The 21,658-nt window shown below is 38.1% G+C and overlaps 1 protein-coding gene across 3 annotated transcripts in view; it reads left to right on the top strand.

Moving 5' to 3' along the window:
- LOC129779248 (cadherin-86C) overlaps positions 1–21,658 on the top strand; it is a 468,683-nt gene that overhangs the window by 123,602 nt on the left and 323,423 nt on the right. The gene's annotated exons all lie outside the window — the stretch shown is intronic.

The raw sequence follows: 21,658 nt of genomic DNA, 5'->3' as shown, positions 1-21,658 counted from the left end.
ATTCAAAAATCGAAAAAAATAGAAAATCAAAAATTTAAAATCGATAAACCGAAATAAATGAAAAATCAAAATGTAGCAATATAGAAAAATTGAAAAAAATTAAATCGAGAAATCGACGATTGAAAAATTTATAAAATCAAATCAAATTAAGCATTGAGAAATAAATAATGAAAAAAATATTAAAATCGATAAAATTCTGAAATTCAAAAATTTGAAGATATAAAAAATAAAAAAATTAAAAAATATAAAAGAAATCAAAAAGTCGAAAAATTTAAAAATTTTAAAGTTGAAACCTTCACATATCACTAAATTAAAAGATCAAAAACTCAATAAAAAAACAATAAAAATGGTAACTATTAAAATTTAAAACAGAAAAATAAAAAGAGATCTAAAAATTGGAAAATCAGAAAACTCCAAAAAAATCTATCGAAAAATCAAAAAATTCAAAAACGTCTGGAAATTTAAAAAAATTAAATATCAAAACTTAATATAATGAGGAATTGAAGAAATAGAAAAAAAATCTAGTCGATTATGACAGACACCAAAAAACAATAAATTGAAACAATCCTTGAATCGAAAAATTGAAAATTCCCAAAAATATAGCAAAAACTTTTCAAAAATCTAAAAAATAATAAAATCAAAATATGTAGACAAAAGTGTAAAAATCAATGAATGGAAAAAATCGAAAAACCAGGTTGTGCGTTAGATATAAAAATCGATAAAATCCTGAAATTATAAAATCGAAAAATAAAATAAATCGAATAGTCAAGAAAGCAAAAAACCAACAAATGAACAAATAAAGAAAAAGTATAGAAAAATTAAGAAATAAAACAAAAGAAAATTGTCAACGTTTAATGATTTTTCCTTCGTTGTGTCCCTGTTTCGTATCCCTCCTATTCGATCTATAAACTTTTACTTAGTCGCGGCAATACATACACACACTCTTTACAGATACACGGGCCAAAAAGAAAATTCAAAAACTTCGATAAATCGAAAAATTCAAAATCAAAAAACATCAAAAAATGTATAAATCTAAACATTTAGAAGTTGTAAACTACACAAATAGAAAAAATCAATGGTCATAAACTCAAAAAAAAAAAAATGGAAACATGTAAAAATCGAAAATTGAAAAACAAAAAATATCAAAATTTGGAAAATCGAAGAATCGAAATATGAAAAATACAAAAAATGAAAAGTCGAAAAATCCATAACACCAAATATAAAAAAATGAGGAAAAAAAACGAAACATCGAAAAGTCAGTAAGTAGGAAAATAAAATAAAAAGAAAAATTGAGAAATTTGTTTTCAGAAATTTCTATGTAAAAAAAGACAATGAATGTTACATATGAAATCTCTTAGAAGAATACACTAAAACACATGAAAGCACTGTCTGAAAATTCTAAATCGTTATCCGAACGGGACGGCCCTTCTCACATTTCTACTTAGTATGCATCGAAACGTCCCAGGCTACCGTTTTGCTGGGAGCTGATCCAGTTTTCATATGCCGATAATGCAACCAAAGTTGAATTCCAAACAACCTTCACGATAGCGAGAAAGCGACCATTGCAATTAGAATGAAAGTCCATTCGCCGTTGTAAATAGAAAAGAGAAGGCCGAAACAAGCAACGGAGCTGAGTTTGAAGTAATTTGCATTCCAACACGCATTCAGCCCCACCTCGTCCACACCATTGGATCGGATTGAAGTGACAAACGGGTCTTGTTTGTTCGCTGAGTTGTGTGAAAATAGAAGCAGCCATTCAAGGAGGGTTCGGCTCGAGTATGAGAGTTAGATGAAGAGAAGGAAAATCTGCACGTGAAATGTACTGCAATTGCTGGGATATGCGGACTGTTGTCACGCGTGCAAATGCTTCGAGAGTATCAATTTTGGCGAATGTTCAAAAAAACCTTTCCTTTCATAAGCCACAATCATTGCCAGCAGGACAAGGTTCATGACATGATGGTTGGGTCCGATGCAAGGTGGGCAGAAAAAAAACCAAACGAAGTGTGCAACTTCAGGGTATTCTAGTGGAATGCTTACGCTCTCGAGAAAGTGATTGTTTCCATAGTAAGTGCTTGGCAAGAAAAATAATTCTGCTGTGAAGAGATTCGTAATGCCAGTCATCAGACTGGCATTTTTTTCCAGTTTTAGCCGTCCCAAGCAAATTGCAGAAGGCTCTATTAAAAAGTAATCAATCGTGGCGTGCAAAGGTGAGATGTTAATTACGACGTCTTCAAATCTTCAAACAAACTAAGACTTCACTACCAGTGTGAACTCGTTTCACGATCCCCATCCCCATCAACTCTAAGACAATTCAACGCGTTCGTTTTTCCGCTCGGCCGGAACAAACATTGCACCTCCAGATCGAGCATAATTCCACTAAATCGAATCATGTCACCAAAACGAATGGCGGAAAGAAACACCTCTCGCGTTACATAAACACTATTGTACTTTCGGATGCTTCGTGCATACTTTCGCGGTCGATCGTAATCTATCCGCTTGAACCCACCGCCGTTCGAAGGGTTCAACGGCTTCGCTTCCCTTTTCGCGCGCGAAAAAAAACCAAACCAACCAAAACAAAACTATGAAATTAGAAAGGGTAACCCGGCTCGGATTGGCACACGGGGGTCGTGTGATTTACGAGATCGGAATCGATTGATAGGCTCTCTCTCGCTGGCTGGGTTGTTTGCTTTATGCTGGGTTCCGTTGAATCATATCTCAAAACAACGCGCACAAACCGACAATTGATGTGTCTCATTTTAGGGAAATGAATCCACGTCTCGTTGACTTCACCCTCTCCACATCGCGATCCGTGATTACGAAACGGGACAGAGCGAGAAGCGAACGCGATTTCAAGCACTCAATCAGACAAAGAGCTCAGCTTAGTTGTTACGTTTGATTGGACAAAATGAAAGTTGCTCAGAGGAGGTAAGCAAAGATTTTGGCTGCTAAATGCTGATGGTATTTTGGGAATAAGATATAACAAAGCATCAATACACCCATACCTCGCTATACGGCCGCTCGTTATACGGCATTTCGTTGAACAAAGTTGGAACCGATCCGATAGAATTTGTATGCATTTGTATGAGAATAATTGATTCGTTATACGGCTTTTTTCTTAGCGACCAAGGAACGTATCTAGGTCGTAAAGCGAGGTATGGCTGTAAGTGGCCAGTGATTTTCGATTTTCGGTTATCGATTTTTGTAATTTTCGATTCATTTTTCTAAACAATTTTTTGTTTATTAATTTTTTGGGTTTTTTGTTTTTTAGATTTCTCGATCTGCTGATTTTTCGATTTTTTGGGTTTTCAATATTTCGATTTGTCGATCTTTTGATTTTTCTAGTTTACGACTTTTGAATAAGAATTCTCTGTCTCTCGATTTTTTTTTTTTTCGAAAGATCGACTTTTTGAAAAATTTGTTAAATTTTATTTTTTTTTTATTTTTTCGGCAGACTTATCTCACTTCTTAACTAGGCGAACCTAGCCAGAATTTTCACATGCCCCCGGGCTTCTGAATGCCAAAGGAGGACTAGGCTCTGCGGAATGCACGTATCTGCATGCTCGTGCTGTTTCAGTCCTGACCGAGAAATTGTCGGACAATCGCGCAGGTGCTAAGGATGACCGACTTTTGGATGCCGGCCAATTCCTTCTCCATGTTCAACACCTTTAGCGCTTCCAGAAGTGTCTTCGGGACAATTCCAGTTCCAGAGAGAACGACTGGAACAATTCTTGGGACCTCCCTTAGCCCCCACAGTTCCTTGAGCTCCACGGCCAATGGTCGGTACTTGCAGATTTTGCGACCGTGGGTCTCCTCCAGATTCTGGTTCAGTGGAATAGCGACATCGATGATGGTGACTTTGCGGTCGCTCTTGTCGTAAACCATTATATCTGGGCGGTTGTGGTGGATCGAGAGGTCGGTCAGAACAGTGCGATCCCAGTACAGCTTGAAACGGTCATTTTCCAGGACAGGTGCAGGCAGGTACCGGTAGTTTGGTACGTTGTCTTCCAGCAGAGCACATTGGAGCGCCAGTTGTCGATGAACAATATGGGCCACGTTGTTGTGGCGCTCGGTGTAAGCTGCGTTGGCCAAAACGGGACAGCCTCCCATAATGTGCTCTATGTTTTCACCTGGTTGATGGCACATCCGGCAAATGTCATCAACGTCTTGATGCCAGACGTACCGCCTGCAGTTTCTCGTCGGCATTATCCTGTCCTGAATGGCTATCATGTCGGCTTCTACTACTGAAGAGAGTTCACCACGCGTTAGCCACAGATTAGATGCGGCCTTGTCGACGTGTGGCCGGTCCAGTTGATGGGGGTGAGCACCATGCACTGCCTTCTGCTTCCAAGCTGCAATCTTCTCCTCCACTGTCTGCAGATTGCAGTTGAGTTGGTACTCCGCTTGCGCCAAGTGCAGAGCGCTGTATCCTCTGTCGGCGGCGCAGACAGCCCGGTATAGCGCGTTTTGGTTGGCGCGTTCTGCGAAGTACTCGCGCAGTTGTCGTACCTGGGCAACACACAGTGCAGATATGTCGACTATTCCAAGTCCCCCTTCTTTGCGTGGCAGTGAAACTCTCTCCAGTGCCGATTGAGGATGGTGCATTCCGGCCTCTTTGAATGCTTTCCTCATCCTCCTCTCAAGGTCCTCTAGGTCAGTTTTGCTCCATTTGACTACACCAAAACTGAAGGTCAGCAGGGGAACCGCGAATGTGTTGATCGCGCGTACCTTGTTCCCCGCGTTGAGGAAAGTCCTCAGGACACAGTTCACTCGACTCAAGAACTTGTCTCGCAGCTCCGTCTTGATGTCGGTGTGGCGAATCCCGGTGAGCTGTCGGAATCCAAGATATTTATAGGATTCGCCACGAACCATGTCTCTTATGAACTCGCCGTCATAGACCTCGTAACCTCCGGATTCGGTAAGCTGCCCTTTCAGCAGATGGACACAGCGGCACTTGTCGAGGCCGAACTCCATGCAGATGTCCCTGCTTATGTCTTCGACAACCCGGATAGCTACACCTAGACGCTGACGTGAATCAGCGTAGACCTTGAGATCGTTCATGTAAAAGGTATGGGTCACTTCTTCGTGGGCGCCGTCACCATACCTTATTTTATAGCCATGACCGTTTCTATTGAGCGTCCTACTGAGGGGGTTCAGTGCCAGACAAAACCAAAGCGGGCTGAAAGAGTCGCCTTGGAATATCCCCCTCTTTATCTGCAGCGTTCTAGACTGCAACACATTTTCCCCATCACTGAGGTGCAGAGACGTACTCATCGCTGCCTTATCGCATGCTGCAGGAACCTAACGACGACGGGATCAATTTTGTAGAGCTCCAATACCCGGACGAGAAACGAGTGAGGTATGGAGTCAGAAGCCTTCCTGTAATCGATATAGGCCATGCTTAGGTTCCGCTGGTTATAAACCGCCTGGCCGACTATGGCTGCGTCGATGATGGCCTGGTCTTTGCAGCCATGCGTATTTTTTCTGCATCCTTTCTGCTCTTCTGCGATGATGTGATGCTGTTCGCAGTGAGCAGAAACTTTGGCGGTAATTATGCTGCTCAGTATTTTGTACAGACTCGATAGGCACGTTATCGGTCTGTACTTTGATGGGTTCAATGTGTTGCTGTCTTTCGGGAGGAGGAAGGTGACGCCACGGGTGGCGAATTCAGGAAGGTTGTGTGGGTCACGTAGCACCTTGTTGAAGCACTCAGCTATCTTTGGATGTGCGACGGTCAGCTTCTTGTGCCAAAAGTTCTGGACACCATCGGGGCCCGGTGCTGCCCAGTTCCTCAGGTACCGCGAGGCTTCGCGGACATCGTTCTCTCCGACGATGATAGCTGGCATCTCTCCAATTTCACCACAACTCTCCTCCTCCCGTCTTAACCACATTTGCCCGTCGCGATGTTGTACTGGGGTCTCCCAAATACCAGCCCAGAAGTTCGTCACATCGCTAATATCTGGCAAACCTTCGCGGTAGTCGGGCTTCTCGTCGCTAATGTGGTCGTAGAACGCTTTTTCGTTATCTCTGAACATCCGATTTTGTTCCTGGCGCTTTGCAGAGTCAGAGTAAAGTTTCAGCCGTTTAGTTAGGACGCTCAATTGCTGTACCAGTGTGTCGAGTTTTTCCGTCAGCTGGTGAGCTCCCAGCTGGCGAAAATTTGTTTGTTTGTTTGACAGTTTGTTTTTTCGATTTTTTCGAGTCTTTTTTGTTTTTTGTTTTTCAATTTTTTAATTTATCAGTTTTTCAATTTTAAAATTTTCTAATTTTCTATCTCTCGATTTTTTGTTCCTCCGATTTTTCTATTTTCGAATTTTCTATAATTTTTTGAATTTTTCAATTATTTGAATTCTCAATTTTACAACTTTTTTTTTATTTTTCATGTTTTCGATTTTTGAATTTTTCGATTTTGCGGATTTTTCTTTTGGATTTTTTAATCTCTCAATTTTTTTTTCGTTTCTTTTATTATTTAAATTTTAAATTTTTCCTATTTCTCGAATTTGGAATTTTTTGTCGATTCTTCAATTTTTTCTCTCAATTTAAATTTTTTTGAATTTTAATTTTGAATTTGGAATGTTTTTTTCCAATTTATTTTTTATGCCGGTGAGAGATGTGTTGGCTCGGCTAGATCTTGATTACATGTCCCAAATATATGTCTTCCTAAAAGCTATCGATCTTCGTGTGTGATTTTCCTTATATCCTTTCGCCTCCTTTTCGTCCTTGGTGAGTTATCGGTTCACTTTCATTAGAATTAGGTGAATTGTAATACATATTAGATGTAAGGATAGTTTTTAAGAATTGAGTGTGAAGTGTGAGTATGAATGAGAATGTGAGTATGAGTGTGAATATTGTTACAATCTCCTTACATCTCATCCTTTTCCTAACGAAAATGTGTCACCCTTCTAAACTCGAGTCGACCGCGAGTAATCGGTTTCCTATTTTATTAACCATAGAATTAAGGAAACATGTTAATATATTCTAGTTAAAATATAGTTCAGAGGTTGGCTCCTATAAACTTATATAACTGAGCCTGTAAAAATAAACGATTTAATAAAAAAAAATATTTTTAATTCAATTTTTTTGATTTATTGATTTTATTACTTTTTGATTTCTCGATTTTACGACTATGTATTCGGTTTTAAATTTTTTGATTTTGGATTTTTTCTTATTTTTTGATTTCTGAATTTTTCAATTTCTTATTTTTCGGTTTTTCGATTTTTCTAAAAAAATATCGATTCCAAGATTTTTCAATTTTTTAGATTACTTGATTTTTTTGATTTTTGGATTTTTGCTAATTCTTATATTTCGATTTCTCGAATTCCCAAGTCCTCTTTATTAAATATTTTGATTTTTAATTTTTTTTAGATTTTGTTTTTAATTTTGGTTATTCTTTCTTTTGCTGATTTTCCGTTTTTTTTTGTCTTTAATAGTTTTTGATTTATCGATCTTTCTGTCTTTGATTTTCTGAATTCACTATTTCTAAATTGAAATTTTTCCGATTTTTCTATTCGTCGAATTTTCTGTTCCTCGAATTTCGAAGTTTTCTGATCCTTCAATTTTTCGATTTTTCGAGTTTACTACTTTTTTATTTATAGATTTTATTACTTTTTGATTTTTCAAATTTTCGATCTGTTCATTTTTTGAATTTTTGATTCTTCAATTTCTCAGTTTCTCAATTTCTAGTTTTGCGGTTTCTTTTACTTTTTCTCAATTTTGTATTTTTCCGATGTTTCTATTTGCGATTTTTCTATTTCTTATTTTGGTTTTTTCGATTTTTCAATTTTTCGATTTATCGATTTCAAAACTTTTTGATTTCTCGATTTCACGACTATGTATTTGATTTTCAATTTTTCGATTTTTTTAATTTTAGGATTTTTCGATTATTTTCCAGTTTTTGATTTTTTTTTCATTACTGAATTTTTCAAATTCTGTTTTTTCGGATTTTTTCCCTGTTTTGAGTTTTATGGATTTTTTAATTTTTATGTTTTTTTTTCATTTTTAACTTTTGACTTTTTTTGGATTGTTGGATTGTTTCTATTTCCGATATTTAAATTTTTTGATTTCTTGGTTTTTATTTTTCTTTAGATTTTTTTTAGTATTTTTTGATTGTAGTTCCTGTTTAAATTTTAAATTTTCCATTTTTTTTTGTTATTTAATATTTTGATTTATCGTTCTTCCAATTTTTCAATTCTAAGAACTTATTACTTCTTATTCTTCTCTATTTTCCCGATATTTTAATTTCTCGAATTTAAAATTTTCAATTTTTCAGATTTATCGGATCTATCAATTTTACGACTATCTCAATTTTTTTTTATTTCTTCATTTTTTAGATTTTTGAGCTTTTTTTTCGATTTTTTTGGTTTTACAATTTTTTCAAATTTTCAGTTTCTTTGTTTTTTGATTTTTTTGTTTTATTGGTTCCGATTTTTTTAGTTAGTGTTTTATTTATTCTTATAATTTTCCGATTTTTATTATTTTTGTTATTTTGTTATTTTGTTTATCTATTTCTCAAATTAAAAATTTTAATTTTTGCAATTCATATTTTTTACCTTCTTTGTATTTTGAAAGTTTTGGTCTTCTGCTCTGGTTTTTTGTTTCTTACTTTTCACTTTGGAACTTTCGAGATATTTAAATTTTTAATTGCTCTTAATTTTCTATTTCTTTTTCTAATTTAATTTTCTGAATTTTGAACTGAAATTTTCTAAATTTGAAAATTTGAATTTTCAATTTGCTTAATCTGTCAATTTTAAAATTTAAATTTTCAATTTTTTGAATTTTAATTTTGAATTTGGAATGCTTTTTTTTTAATTTAAATTTTTTTGCCATTTATTTTGAAAATTTTCAGCTCTCACATTTTTTTTTGTTTAATTTTGATTTTTTGACTTGTGAACCTTGTTGTTTAAATTTTGGAAACGTTGTAATTTTTTGCCTAAAATTTCTTAATTTTTACATTTTTGAATGTCTTAATTTTCGATATGTTTTTTTTACCGTCTTTTTATTTTTTTTTCGTTTTTCAAGAGCTACGAATTTTCAAAAATTGGTATACTAAGCAAAATCGACGAAAACCCATTTTCCAGACGAGGAGTTGGCTAGCTGGCTTTTTGAGTTGTTGAGTTGTTAAGTTGTTGAGCTGAAAAAAAAATCATAATTTTTTGAAAAATGAAAAATGTAGAAAAACGTTAATTAAAAATTGCGCAAATTTTTAATTATAAAAACACCATCGTAATCAATGAAGTTAAAAAATGAAACGAAAATGAAAATCGTAAAAAACCATGAAATAAAAAAATTACAAAAAGAAACCGTCATTAATTAAAAAAAAATATCTAAAATAAAAAATTGCAGGAAAAAATTGGTGTTACAACATTTAAAATATTCGTAAACCGTCAAAGGAAAAATTAAAAAAAATGGAAATCGCAGAATGAAATTTAAATTGAAAAATGATAAAAAAAACCATCAAAAATTAAATCATATTGAATAACAAAATAAATTGGAACAGCGTGAATGCAGCATAATAAATGGAAAATTGTCAAAAACTGCAACATACAAAATTGGGAAACATAAATAGAAAATTGCAAAAAAACCTTCTTCAATTATATTTTACTATGGTGAAAAATTTTCAAAAAACCTAAATTTGAAATAGCGAACCAGCGCTAATAAAAAAATGCGTAAATTCCTAATTTTATAATTCCCTAATGAAATTCTAAACAGTGAAAATTTAAATCGCAAAAAATCATTAAAACAAAAAAAAATTAATTGAAAATATGAAGAAATCTTTAAACGAAAATAAATTGAAATGAATCGTTGAATGAAAATTGCAAAGAATCGTAAATATAAATTTGCACGAAAAATTGATAATTTTCAAGTTCAACAAAATCATAAAGTGAATGTTAAAACAAATCTAATTTAAAAAAAGCGCAAGAATTCTGAATTGAAAATCTGTTTTGAAAATTGCAAATAAGAAATCCTAAATTGAAAAATAATAAGGTACGTAAAATTGGAAAATGAAAATTGCAATTAGAAAATTTAAAAATTATGCTTTTTTCATATGTTTATCGTTCTTTCTGGACAAACATGAAAAATGTTCATTGACGAGTTGTTGAGTTGTTGAGTTGTTGAGTTGTTGAGTTGTTGAGTTGTTGAGTTGTTGAGTTGTTGAGTTGTTGAGTTGTTGAGTTGTTGAGTTGTTGAGTTGTTGAGTTGTTGAGTTGTTGAGTTGTTGAGTTGTTGAGTTGTTGAGTTGTTGAGTTGTTGAGTTGTTGAGTTGTTGAGTTGTTGAGTTGTTGAGTTGTTGAGTTGTTGAGTTGTTGAGTTGTTGAGTTGTTGAGTTGTTGAGTTGTTGAGTTGTTGAGTTGTTGAGTTGTTGAGTTGTTGAGTTGTTGAGTTGTTGAGTTGTTGAGTTGTTGAGTTGTTGAGTTGTTGAGTTGTTGAGTTGTTGAGTTGTTGAGTTGTTGAGTTGTTGAGTTGTTGAGTTGTTGAGTTGTTGAGTTGTTGAGTTGTTGAGTTGTTGAGTTGTTGAGTTGTTGAGTTGTTGAGTTGTTGAGTTGTTGAGTTGTTGAGTTGTTGAGTTGTTGAGTTGTTGAGTTGTTCAGTTGTTGAGTTGTTGAGTTTTTAGAGAAATAGCATGAATAGAATGTCAGTCTTCTGTGATGGACTGGGATTAATTTCGGGAGTTTTTTCGGTTTCAATTTAAACACCAAGTAGCAACAACAGAAAAATGGCAAGGCAGCTCATTTTTCTGTTTCGAATTCAATCCGCTGTGCACTGATGATGACACAAGGTCCTCCGATACACGAGACGCTGCTTTCCAACTCAAGTCACGTACGAGCCACGGCTTGCAAATTTCCCCGGGGTATCGCTTCCGAGGGCGTCTAGCAACAAACGAACGAATGAACCAAAGAACAACAAGAACAAGTCTGTTGGCACGGCTGTGTCTTCTGCTATCAGCCAGGTTGCATCAGTCCCACCACCACACGAAGTGAGCATGGGCCGAAGAACTAAAAAAAGGGACAAACCGGACTACCCTACCCCCAACCCTGCGTACCCGGTGGCCTTCGGTGTCATCCCATGAAACGAAACAATCCACGATCAGTGGCGCGCAAAAAAAAGCGTGAGTGTAGCGAATTTGCCTCTCATGTCTCTGAAACGGATAACACAAAGTTGATACGCCAAACCACACAGTTGTTTGCACTTTGGTGTCGTGATTTCGCAAACGCTTGGCTTGGACCAGTGTTTCTGCCAAACCCCCAACCTGTTGCTACCCGATCGATCATCAACTCCGTACTTGTCAATTAGAGCGAACAAATTGAGTCCGAATCTCCGAGGACATCTGGTAAGATCTGGTCCTAGACAAAACACTGACAGTCGATTTCCCTAAAGACACATTCCATCGGCAGCGTGCGCCCGAAAAAGGAAGAAGGAATAGATTCGATCAATTCTCCCCAGTGACCTTTGCCGCGTAGATCACACGCTGGGCCCTTTTGTTGCCACTTGTTGCGTTGCTTTTTGGGTTGCATCCTAATGAGAGAGCTCCCACCCGTCCGCGATCGATTACCGAAGGCTAATGATGAAATATTGAGACCTGGCTAGGTGTTGGTCGCTTTATCTGGTCAAAAACATAAAACAGAGAATTGATCGCGTACAGTATAGAGGAGGTAGGTGGCGGCTGGCGTTGCTCCCAGTGGAGATCTTTGCCTCACCACGCGAGCAAGGCCTTATAAGTGTTGATTTTTACACAATTTCATTTTCGCACTCCACAATCGACAGTGCCGAGCCGCCATGTTTTCGCTAGAAGTAGACAACATAAATCAAAACATGATTATGCAGTCCGTCAGCCCGATGGTCAACATCGGGGTGGGGGGCAAGGGAGCTGAGATTCGGGCGCAGGTGGTTCTGAATCAGCAATTTAATTCGATAATATGTTTGCGCTAGCTAATCAACGGAAAGCCAATCCGCGTTCTGATGGTTCTTCAAATGCTCACGAGGTTCGAGGCTTGACAGGACTACCATTAATCATCCCCCCACTGAAACTCATCCATCAATCCACAAATTCGATCCGGCAGTTGAGTCCGACGATTTCTTATTTCAGACGAAGTACACAACCGCAGTAGGCCTGGGTGGACACATTCTCCGAAGGGAATTAAAGAACGAAACAAAGCAAAATGGCGGCGGTTGAACGGCCCGGATAAGAACCCAATTGGGACCCTTTTGTTTCGCGTCCAACGTCCCACACACACGAGATGGATAGCGTGAGGTCGAGTGCAATTATTTTGCTGTCGTGCGCACATGGGTATATACGAGCCAGAGATGATACGATGGACAGTTTGTTTCTACTCTCTGTTCTGTTCTTTCAGCCGGGTATAGAAGATGTCTACAAATTAGTCCGCTTCGGATTGAATTTCATGGAAACGATCCTCAGAGGATAATTGGGCTCTTGAATCTGCTAGCTTTCTCATTGCTGAAAGCGGCTTCGGTTACAAATGTCAAGCCGATGCTTGCAGACTAGGAAATAAGTCTGTTCGGGAATCGACTCGTTTTTCTACAGTAATGGTTCGTAACAGGCTCATAATTTGTTGAAATTGGGTGTAACTTAAAGGAGAAACAGGCTATTAGAAACTTGAAAGAACACGAGAACAATAATGAAATGCTTCACAAATTTTCAACTGCTTCTACAATGCAACGCGAACGCGTTCTTTTCAAGGCCGCAAAAGCCGCAAAAATTCTAGAATTGTTTCCGGATTCAAAGTGCAGTGTATTTATGCCGGGTTTGAAGAAGGTATTTTTCAGCGACGAGGGCTGCGTTTTTCGGTGGAAGAGAATTTGCTCCGCAGCGCATCCACACCACATCCGATTCGGGTCGGATTCTCTGTTCCTGTTCTGAGTGTTTTTGGGAGCGTTGTAATGTAATTCTGCTAAGAGATACTGGGAAACTACTTGGATATTCAGTAAGTTCAGTGTTTCAATGTCACTCTAGACATCGAGCAATCAACAGTACATGGTAATTCTGAAAGACTATCCAATATTTTTTTTTTAAATTTGTGTTTTATTGCATCGCGGAACATTCTCTCGCTCAATAACGACATCCACTCATTGACCCTTTTCAATGCTGCCAAAAGTTTATATAAATAGCTCGAAATGAATATGTTTGTTCTTCGCCGGTTAGAATTTCGTAGTTCTATGCTAGCAATGTGGTCGTGTTTTGGACACCATCCTTTCTTGTTTTTTTGCGGCCCGCCAAACCACGACTAACACGAGTATGTGGTCCCTCTGGAAAAGAAGGTTGAGTACCACTGTCCTAGATTGCCATGCCAAAGCAAAAAATTTCAGGAAGCTGACCGAGAGGCAAAAGTTCAAAAATGTATAGGATTACAAAAAAGCAACTCGCAGGACATGAATTTATAAATAGCGGATAACATTTTGTTTTAGAAAAAAAAAACTTTTCATGAAGTTGATCGAAAAGAGAAATTCGAAACAGTACAATATTCGGAAAGAAAACTCGTAAAACATGAATGAAGGATATGTATATAGAACAAAAAGGGCAGGAAAGAGAGCTAACTGGAAAGGTAAAAATTGAAAAATGGACAAGATTACAAATAGAAAGCTGGAAAAATATATACACATAGGTAAAAGAACGAAAATATTACAGTTAACCCTTTTTCACAATAAGAGAATATCCATGAAGGTGAAATGAAAAAAAAACATATTCAAATTTAAAAAAAAATATTATGAAGAGCGGAGCGAAACAGGAGTGCTGGTGAGGGTAAATACTATGAAAACAACACAGTCAAAAAGCGTGATATTGGAGCGGCATGGAAACTGCTAATCGCAAAATAAAAACCAGAAAAGTCTATAGAAATATAGTGGATAAAATGAAAGAGTAAAACCAATAAATGAGAAGAACATTGAGAAATTTGATACTTAGAAAACGAAGCGATTGAAAATTTTAGATAAAAACAAACACGAATTTTGCATTTCATTTTACCGACTTATCTCACTTCTTAACTAGGCGAACCTAGCCAGAATTTTTACCTGCCCCCGGGCTTCTGAATGCCAAAGGGGGACTAGGCTCTGCGGAATGCACGTATCTGCATGCTCGTGCTGTTTTAGTCCTGACCGAGGAATTGTCGGACAATCGCGCAGGTGCTAAGGATGACCGACTTTTGGATGCCGGCCAATTCCTTCTCGATGTTCAACACCTTTAGCGCTTCCAGAAGTGTCTTCGGGATAATTCCAGTTCCAGAGAGAACGACTGGAACAATTCTTGGGACCTCCCTTAGCCCCCACAGTTCCTTGAGCTCCACGGCCAATGGTCGGTACTTGCAGATTTTGCGACCGTGGGTCTCCTCCAGATTCTGGTTCAGTGGAATAGCGACATCGATGATGGTGACTTTGGATGAAGGACAGGTGCAGGCAGGTACCGGTAGTTTGGTACGTTGTCTTCCAGCAGAGCACATTGGAGCGCCAGTTGTCGATGAACAATACGGGCCACGTTGTTGTGGCGCTCGGTGTAAGCTGCGTTGGCCAAAACGGGACAGCCTCCCATAATGTGCTCTATGTTTTCACCTGGTTGATGGCACATCCGGCAAATGTCATCAACGTCTTGATGCCAGACGTACCGCCTGCAGTTTCTCGTCGGCATTATCCTGTCCTGGATGGCTATCATGTCGGCTTCTACTACTGAAGAGAGTTCACCACGCGTTATCCACAGATTAGATGCGGCCTTGTCGACGTGTGGCCGGTCCAGTTGATGGGGGTGGGCACCATGCACTGCCTTCTGCTTCCAAGCTGCAATCTTCTCCTCCACTGTCTGCAGATTGCAGTTGAGTTGGTACTCCGCTTGCGCCAAGTGCAGAGCGCTGTATCCTCTGTCGGCGGCGCAGACAGCCCGGTATAGCGCGTTTTGGTTGGCGCGTTCTGCGAAGTACTCGCGCAGTTGTCGTACCTGGGCAACACACAGTGCAGATATGTCGACTATTCCAAGTCCCCCTTCTTTGCGTGGCAGTGAAACTCTCTCCAGTGCCGATTGAGGATGGTGCATTCCGGCCTCTTTGAATGCTTTCCTCATCCTCCTCTCAAGGTCCTCTAGGTCAGTTTTGCTCCATTTGACTACACCAAAACTGAAGGTCAGCAGGGGAACCGCGAATGTGTTGATCGCGCGTACCTTGTTCCCCGCGTTGAGGAAAGTCCTCAGGACACAGTTCACTCGACTCAAGAACTTGTCTCGCAGCTCCGTCTTGATGTCGGTGTGGCGAATCCCGGTGAGCTGTCGGAATCCAAGATATTTATAGGATTCGCCACGAACCATGTCTCTTATGAACTCGCCGTCATAGACCTCGTAACCTCCGGATTCGGTAAGCTGCCCTTTCAGCAGATGGACACAGCGGCACTTGTCGAGGCCGAACTCCATGCAGATGTCCCTGCTTATGTCTTCGACAACCCGGATAGCTACACCTAGACGCTGACGTGAATCAGCGTAGACCTTGAGATCGTTCATGTAAAAGGTATGGGTCACTTCTTCGTGGGCGCCGTCACCATACCTTATTTTATAGCCATGACCGTTTCTATTGAGCGTCCTACTGAGGGGGTTCAGTGCCAGACAAAACCAAAGCGGGCTGAAAGAGTCGCCTTGGAATATCCCCCTCTTTATCTGCAGCGTTCTAGACTGCAACACATTTTCCCCATCGCTAAGGTGCAGAGACGTGCTCCACTGCCTCATCGCATGCTGCAGGAACCTAACGACGACGGGATCAATTTTGTAGAGCTCCAATACCCGGACGAGAAACGAGTGAGATATGGAGTCATAAGCCTTCCTGTAATCGATATAGGCCATGCTTAGGTTCCGCTGGTTATAAACCGCCTGGCCGACTATGGCTGCGTCGATGATGGCCTGGTCTTTGCAGCCATGCGTATTTTTTCTGCATCCTTTCTGCTCTTCTGCGATGATATGGTGTTGTTCGCAGTGGGCAGAAACTTTGGCGGTTATGATGCTGCTTAATATCTTGTACAGACTCGATAGGCACGTTATCGGTCTGTACTTTGATGGGTTCAATGTGTTGCTGTCTTTCGGGAGGAGGAAGGTGACGCCACGGGTGGCGAATTCAGGAAGGTTGTGTGGGTCACGTAGCACCTTGTTGAAGCACTCAGCTATCTTTGGATGTGCGACGGTTAGCTTCTTGTGCCAGAAGTTCTGAACACCATCGGGGCCCGGTGCTGCCCAGTTCCTCAGGTACCGCGAGGCTTCGCGGACATCGTTCTCTCCGACGATGATAGCTGGCATCTCTCCAATTTCACCACAACTCTCCTCCTCCCGTCTTAACCACATTTGCCCGTCGCGATGTTGTACTGGGGTCTCCCAAATACCAGCCCAGAAGTTCGTCACATCGCTAATATCTGGCAAACCTTCGCGGTAGTCGGGCTTCTCGTCGCTAATGTGGTCGTAGAACGCTTTTTCGTTATCTCTGAACATCCGATTTTGTTCCTGGCGCTTTGCAGAGTCAGAGTAACGTTTCAGCCGTTTTGTAAGGACGCTCAATTGCTGTACAAGTGTGTCGAGTTTTTCCGTCAGCTGGTGAGCTCCCAGCTGGCGAAGTTCAGTAGGCCGCACGATCACAGCAACTTGGCGACATAATTTCGCCGATCTGCTGCCTCTTTTGTACGCCATCAGTCTTCCAATTGCGGTGCGCTTGTTTAGGATCCGTTGCTCCAATCTCCTTCGCCATGGAGGCTCACGCCTTTCACGGAGATGTTGGAGCAGTCCGCCTCTTGGCCTAATACGGTATCCTAAACTTTTGGCGGTCGCCACAGCAGCACAGTAAACTTTCAGTTGCAGCTCCTCCATGTTCTCAGCATCAACCAAGTGCAGCGGAAGAACGTGCTCGTTCATGAGCTTTACTGCACTTGTCAGCCTGCGGGAATGCTGCAACTTCGGGATCCTGGGGCGCGACAATGGGTCTGTGTCGCGGAACTGTGAGATCGCCTCGTCGTAGTGGAAGACCAGATCGCGTAGTAGTTGTTGATCTGGCTGTGGGTCTTCCGGCTCAGGGGGTTGTTGTACTGTGGCCTCCACTGGTGCTGATTCGCGTGCCCCACTCGCGAATGAATTGCTCAGCCGTACTGAACTTCGTCTCGACACATCGCTTGCTCTGTTGTTCCTGGAGCTTATTTCTCTCTGCACCTGCTGCTTGATCTCGTCGATTTGCGTTTGGGAGAGCATGTTGTTGCGTACTATCGCTCTACGCCTCGCGTTCATCGCGTTCTGATCAAGCCTCCCGACGAACTCTGGATACGCTTCCTCGAACATTGTTAGTATTCGAGGGCGACCGCTCATGTCCGTCTCCAAAGCAGTGCAGATGTAATAGGCGCGGATCACGAATTCATTCATTTCGTGTGTCCACATGATCCGGCGCCTAGTGGTACCCACAAGTGTGGACGACTGTCGTCTGGCAGTCGCAACACGTCTCGTAGGCGCAGCGTTTCTTGGGTGATGTCGATGGCTGCTGTTTCTGTGTGGCGGTAGCTCTTCGGGTTGAACCCGGCTGGTGGCCCGCTCTTGCACATCGCCCTCCAGCCGCTGGCCGCTCGCTCTTACGCCCGTTCCAGGACCAGCTCCAGTTCGGGGACCCTCCTCGGGCGATCGCATTCTGAGTATTCTTCGTGAACGTAGCTCCATTTTCTGGGTGTATCTCCTTTGCCCGGGAGACAGCGGGTTGGCAAGGCCTCCATGACCCGGGAGGCCTTCCCCGGGAGAGATATAGCGCTCTGACTCGCTCGCACCCCCTCACTTAGCCACTTTCGACACCCGTTCTCGGAGCCAAGACCAGGTGTGTGTTTCCAGTTCACGCCCGATCTAAAAATGTCGTCATATGATCTTCGTGGAGGCGTGAGATAGGAACATTTGAGACCAACAGGCAGGCTCCTACCCTATGTTGATCCCCATTTGAGAACTTACTTTACCTATTTTTTCATTTTTATTTTTCACTTTTTTTTTGTTTTTAAATGTTACAAGTATAACTGTTTTAGCGTTTTAATTTTTTATATTTTTTTTACTTTTGAACTTTCGTTTATTTTATTTCAATCAAATGAGAAAAACTATGTATGATACCGAAAAGACGATGATATTTAAATATACGGATGGATGTTTAAATAAAATTCTCAAACTTAATGATACAAACAGCTTCCCTTGGTCTCAATATTTCAAAAATCTCATAATTGTCGAGTTTTCACCGAAAAGTAGACATTTGAAGCGCAGTTCATCGTTTTTCCTCGAAAGCTTACTTATATATCACCTAAATATATTCAAACTCGGCCCAGGATGTTAAAGTTAGAAATTTTTGAATATAATTATTTTCAGCTAAATCGACAGAAAGGCTTATATAAGACAATACACCTCAAAAACCTTTCCCTTCCGTTTTGATTATTTGATCTGCAATGTGGAACTGTCACAACATTCCAAAAATAACACGAATAGTGGTAGTAATCAAGCTCTATACATCTCGAAAAACAAAAAAAAAACAGTAATGATTTTCTTTCTTGGAAACTCCACTAAAAATACATTTAATTAGTTGGTGAGAGATCTAAAATCGGACCAGCGATTCAAAGGTTACGGATTTTATTGTTCAATTTTTTGTTGAGTTCTTGGTTTTTTTTTCTTATTAAATCAGATAATAAAAAAAAACTAATTTACAGTGAAAAAAAACGGCTCATAGAACAAAGTCAGGAGAAACGAATTATGAAAAATAGCAATTTTGAAAACCAAAATATATCAAAACTCTAAACTCGATAAACATAAATGACTATGGAGAGTAGAGTAAAATAGAAGTGTTGCAAAAGCCAAATATAGGAGTGTCCATTCGCAGAAGACCGAAGAAATTTTCTAAATGAAAAATCTGGAATGGAAAAAGTAATGTGACCCGAAAAATGTATACAAAAGCAAACAAGAAAAAAGCAGAGAAGTTAAAATAATAATTAGAAAAAAAAAGAGTGGAGTGATCGTCAAGAAAACTGTGAATTAAGGTAAAAGACTGAAAATAGACTAGACAAAATGAAGAGGATAGACGGGAGCAGAATAATAGAATAATAGAGTAATATTGAGGAAATTTGGCAAATGAGAGAGTAATATTGAGGAAATTTGGCAAATGAGAGAATTTCAACTTGATAGAAAATGCATGTGAGAAGAAACAAAACAGAATACAAATAATATAAAAAATAATGATAAACAGAAGTGAAGTGAGCGCCAAGAATATTGCGAACCGTTATTGAAAAGTCTGAAGAATCTTGAAAATGAGGAATAAGATGTAAAGTGAAAGGAACAAACTTATATGAAACATATTGTTTTCTTTTTTCTAGAAAAAAATATTTGAAAAGGGGAAGAGTTTGAACATATAATAAATAAAACAAATCAAAAAGTCAACATAAGAAAAATATCTATAAACAGAGAAAATTACGAAGAGAGGAGTGAGCGTCCAGAAAACTGTGAATCATAATAGAAAAATCGGGGAAAGTCTAGAAAAAAGAAGGAGAGAGGAAAACTGAAGATAATTAGAAGAAATATTGAAGAAAATTTTCTAAAAGTGAAAAATTGTAATTCAGTAAAAATAAGTGTGCATAAAATCAAACAAAAAACAATAGTTATGTGAAAATATTGATAAAAAAAGGAAATATAAAAAGTGGAATGAACGCAAAAAAACTACGAATCGTAATACAAAAATCGGAAGAATGTCTTAGGACATAAATGGAGTAAAAACGTGGAAAAAATTTTCTATGACCTGAAAAAAAAAAAATAAGTAATTTGCTGAATACGAGGATAAAAATTTACAAATATAAATTATTAAACAAAAACCAATAACATGAAAACCTATAATAAAGAGTGTGCAACAGTGCTACTTTATGAATGGAAAGACATTGATCATTGAGGCAACTTTGCATACTTGAGACATAAAAAAATGAATGAGACTACTTTTTGAAACGAGCCAAATTTTTTATTTTAATTTTTTTACAAAAAACTATAACTCAAAATCGATAATACCTACAAGATTTTTTTCGAAGAATGAAATAGAAAGGAAGGAAGTAAGAAGTTGTTCATATTTAACACAAACATAACACAAAAAAAACTTTTGAAAAATTACACTGAAAAAAATTTTTTTTTTTAGAATTGAAATTAATTTTTCTCAAAAACGTTTTCTTTTAAATTCTCGAAAAACAATATGAATAGCTCTTGAAACTTTTTACACTTTTACAAGCAAAAGGTTTTTTAATAAATGCTTTTTCATGTTTTTTTTAAACTACAACTAATTATAATTTTGTTCAAAGTCAAGATAGCGATATAATATATTTGACAAAGTCTTAGACTTTATAAAAATAGAAACCTTTGTGGAAGACGTCAACATTCTATCTTTTATAGTTTCTGGAATATGTGGAATTTTTGTATGGAGACTCATTAAAAATTCCTCGTAACATTTTTGTGTGTAAATTCTCGCGTTTGACATGTTTTTGACGTGTTGCCAAATCGAAAAAATGTTTGCAGAATATGTCAATCGCGATAATTTACACACTAAAATGCTACGAGTTAAACATTAGTAGTAATTTTTCGAAGAAAACATGAAAAAGTTGCTGCTAGTATAACTTTTTCCCTATAGCAGTGGCCTCATTCCAATGTATGAGTGTCTTGTTGGAAATTGTAAGGGCTATTAATATAATTTTTGCATATAATTAAAAAAAACATGTCTTCGAAAATAAATTGTAATTTTCTAAATAGCTTTGTTTCAATTAAATTTTGTTTTTCTATTTGTTTTGATTGGAAACATGAATAATTTTCTACATTTCATTCTTTAAGCAACATTTTGAAGGTCTTTTAGTGTTTGAGTTAAGAATTTTCGAACAAAATTTGAAAAAAAAAACTCAAAATTCCCAAAAATCCTCACTCAAAAGCTATAAGAAGAACAACAAAATGTGGGATGAAGAATTAAATGTAGTAAATAATTTATATTTTCTTCAAAAAATATCAAACAAATTAAACAGAAATGTTTAAAACTAATATTTTGAAAATTAAAATATACATGAATAGTCCACAAAATTTCCTACATTTAATTCTTTGATCAAATATTTGTGCATATTATAGTATTTGTGTTATGAATTTTTGTAAAAAATTAAGAAAAAAAACATTAGCCCTTTTCAAAAAGTAGTCTAATATTTTTTTGAATATTTCAAATATGCAAAGTCCCTTGAATGGCCAATGTCTTTATACCCACAACGTTTCACTGTAATCTGAAATATTGCTGCCAATGATCAATCGAATTGACATGAAATTCGACAGTAAAAAAATCGGAAAGAGTGTAGGAAAAGAAATAGAATAAATTAAAAATTGATTGAATAGAAACGGTGACGAAATTTTCAGAATAGAAGGATTAAAATTGAAATAGTGAAGTTATCAAAACATTCATTTAAAAACAAAATGTATCTCTCTCTCTCTCTTCAAATATATAGTTTCGCTCTAGCCAGCAAATGGTCTCGTAGTCTTCCTTAATGTTTTGCGTGCGTAAGTCATTCATCCGAAATGCAAATACAGTGTTCGTTCTACGAAGGCTGTGGAGAGAAATGTATTGCAATTTAAGCTCCACCTGTTCTGAACTTATTGAGTATTAATGAACCATTCCCGATTTCTAGCACT

This window comes from Toxorhynchites rutilus, chromosome 1 (assembly GCF_029784135.1).
Source record: "Toxorhynchites rutilus septentrionalis strain SRP chromosome 1, ASM2978413v1, whole genome shotgun sequence".
NCBI lineage: Eukaryota > Metazoa > Arthropoda > Insecta > Diptera > Culicidae > Toxorhynchites > Toxorhynchites rutilus.
This window is presented reverse-complemented; position numbering and strand designations above follow the sequence as displayed.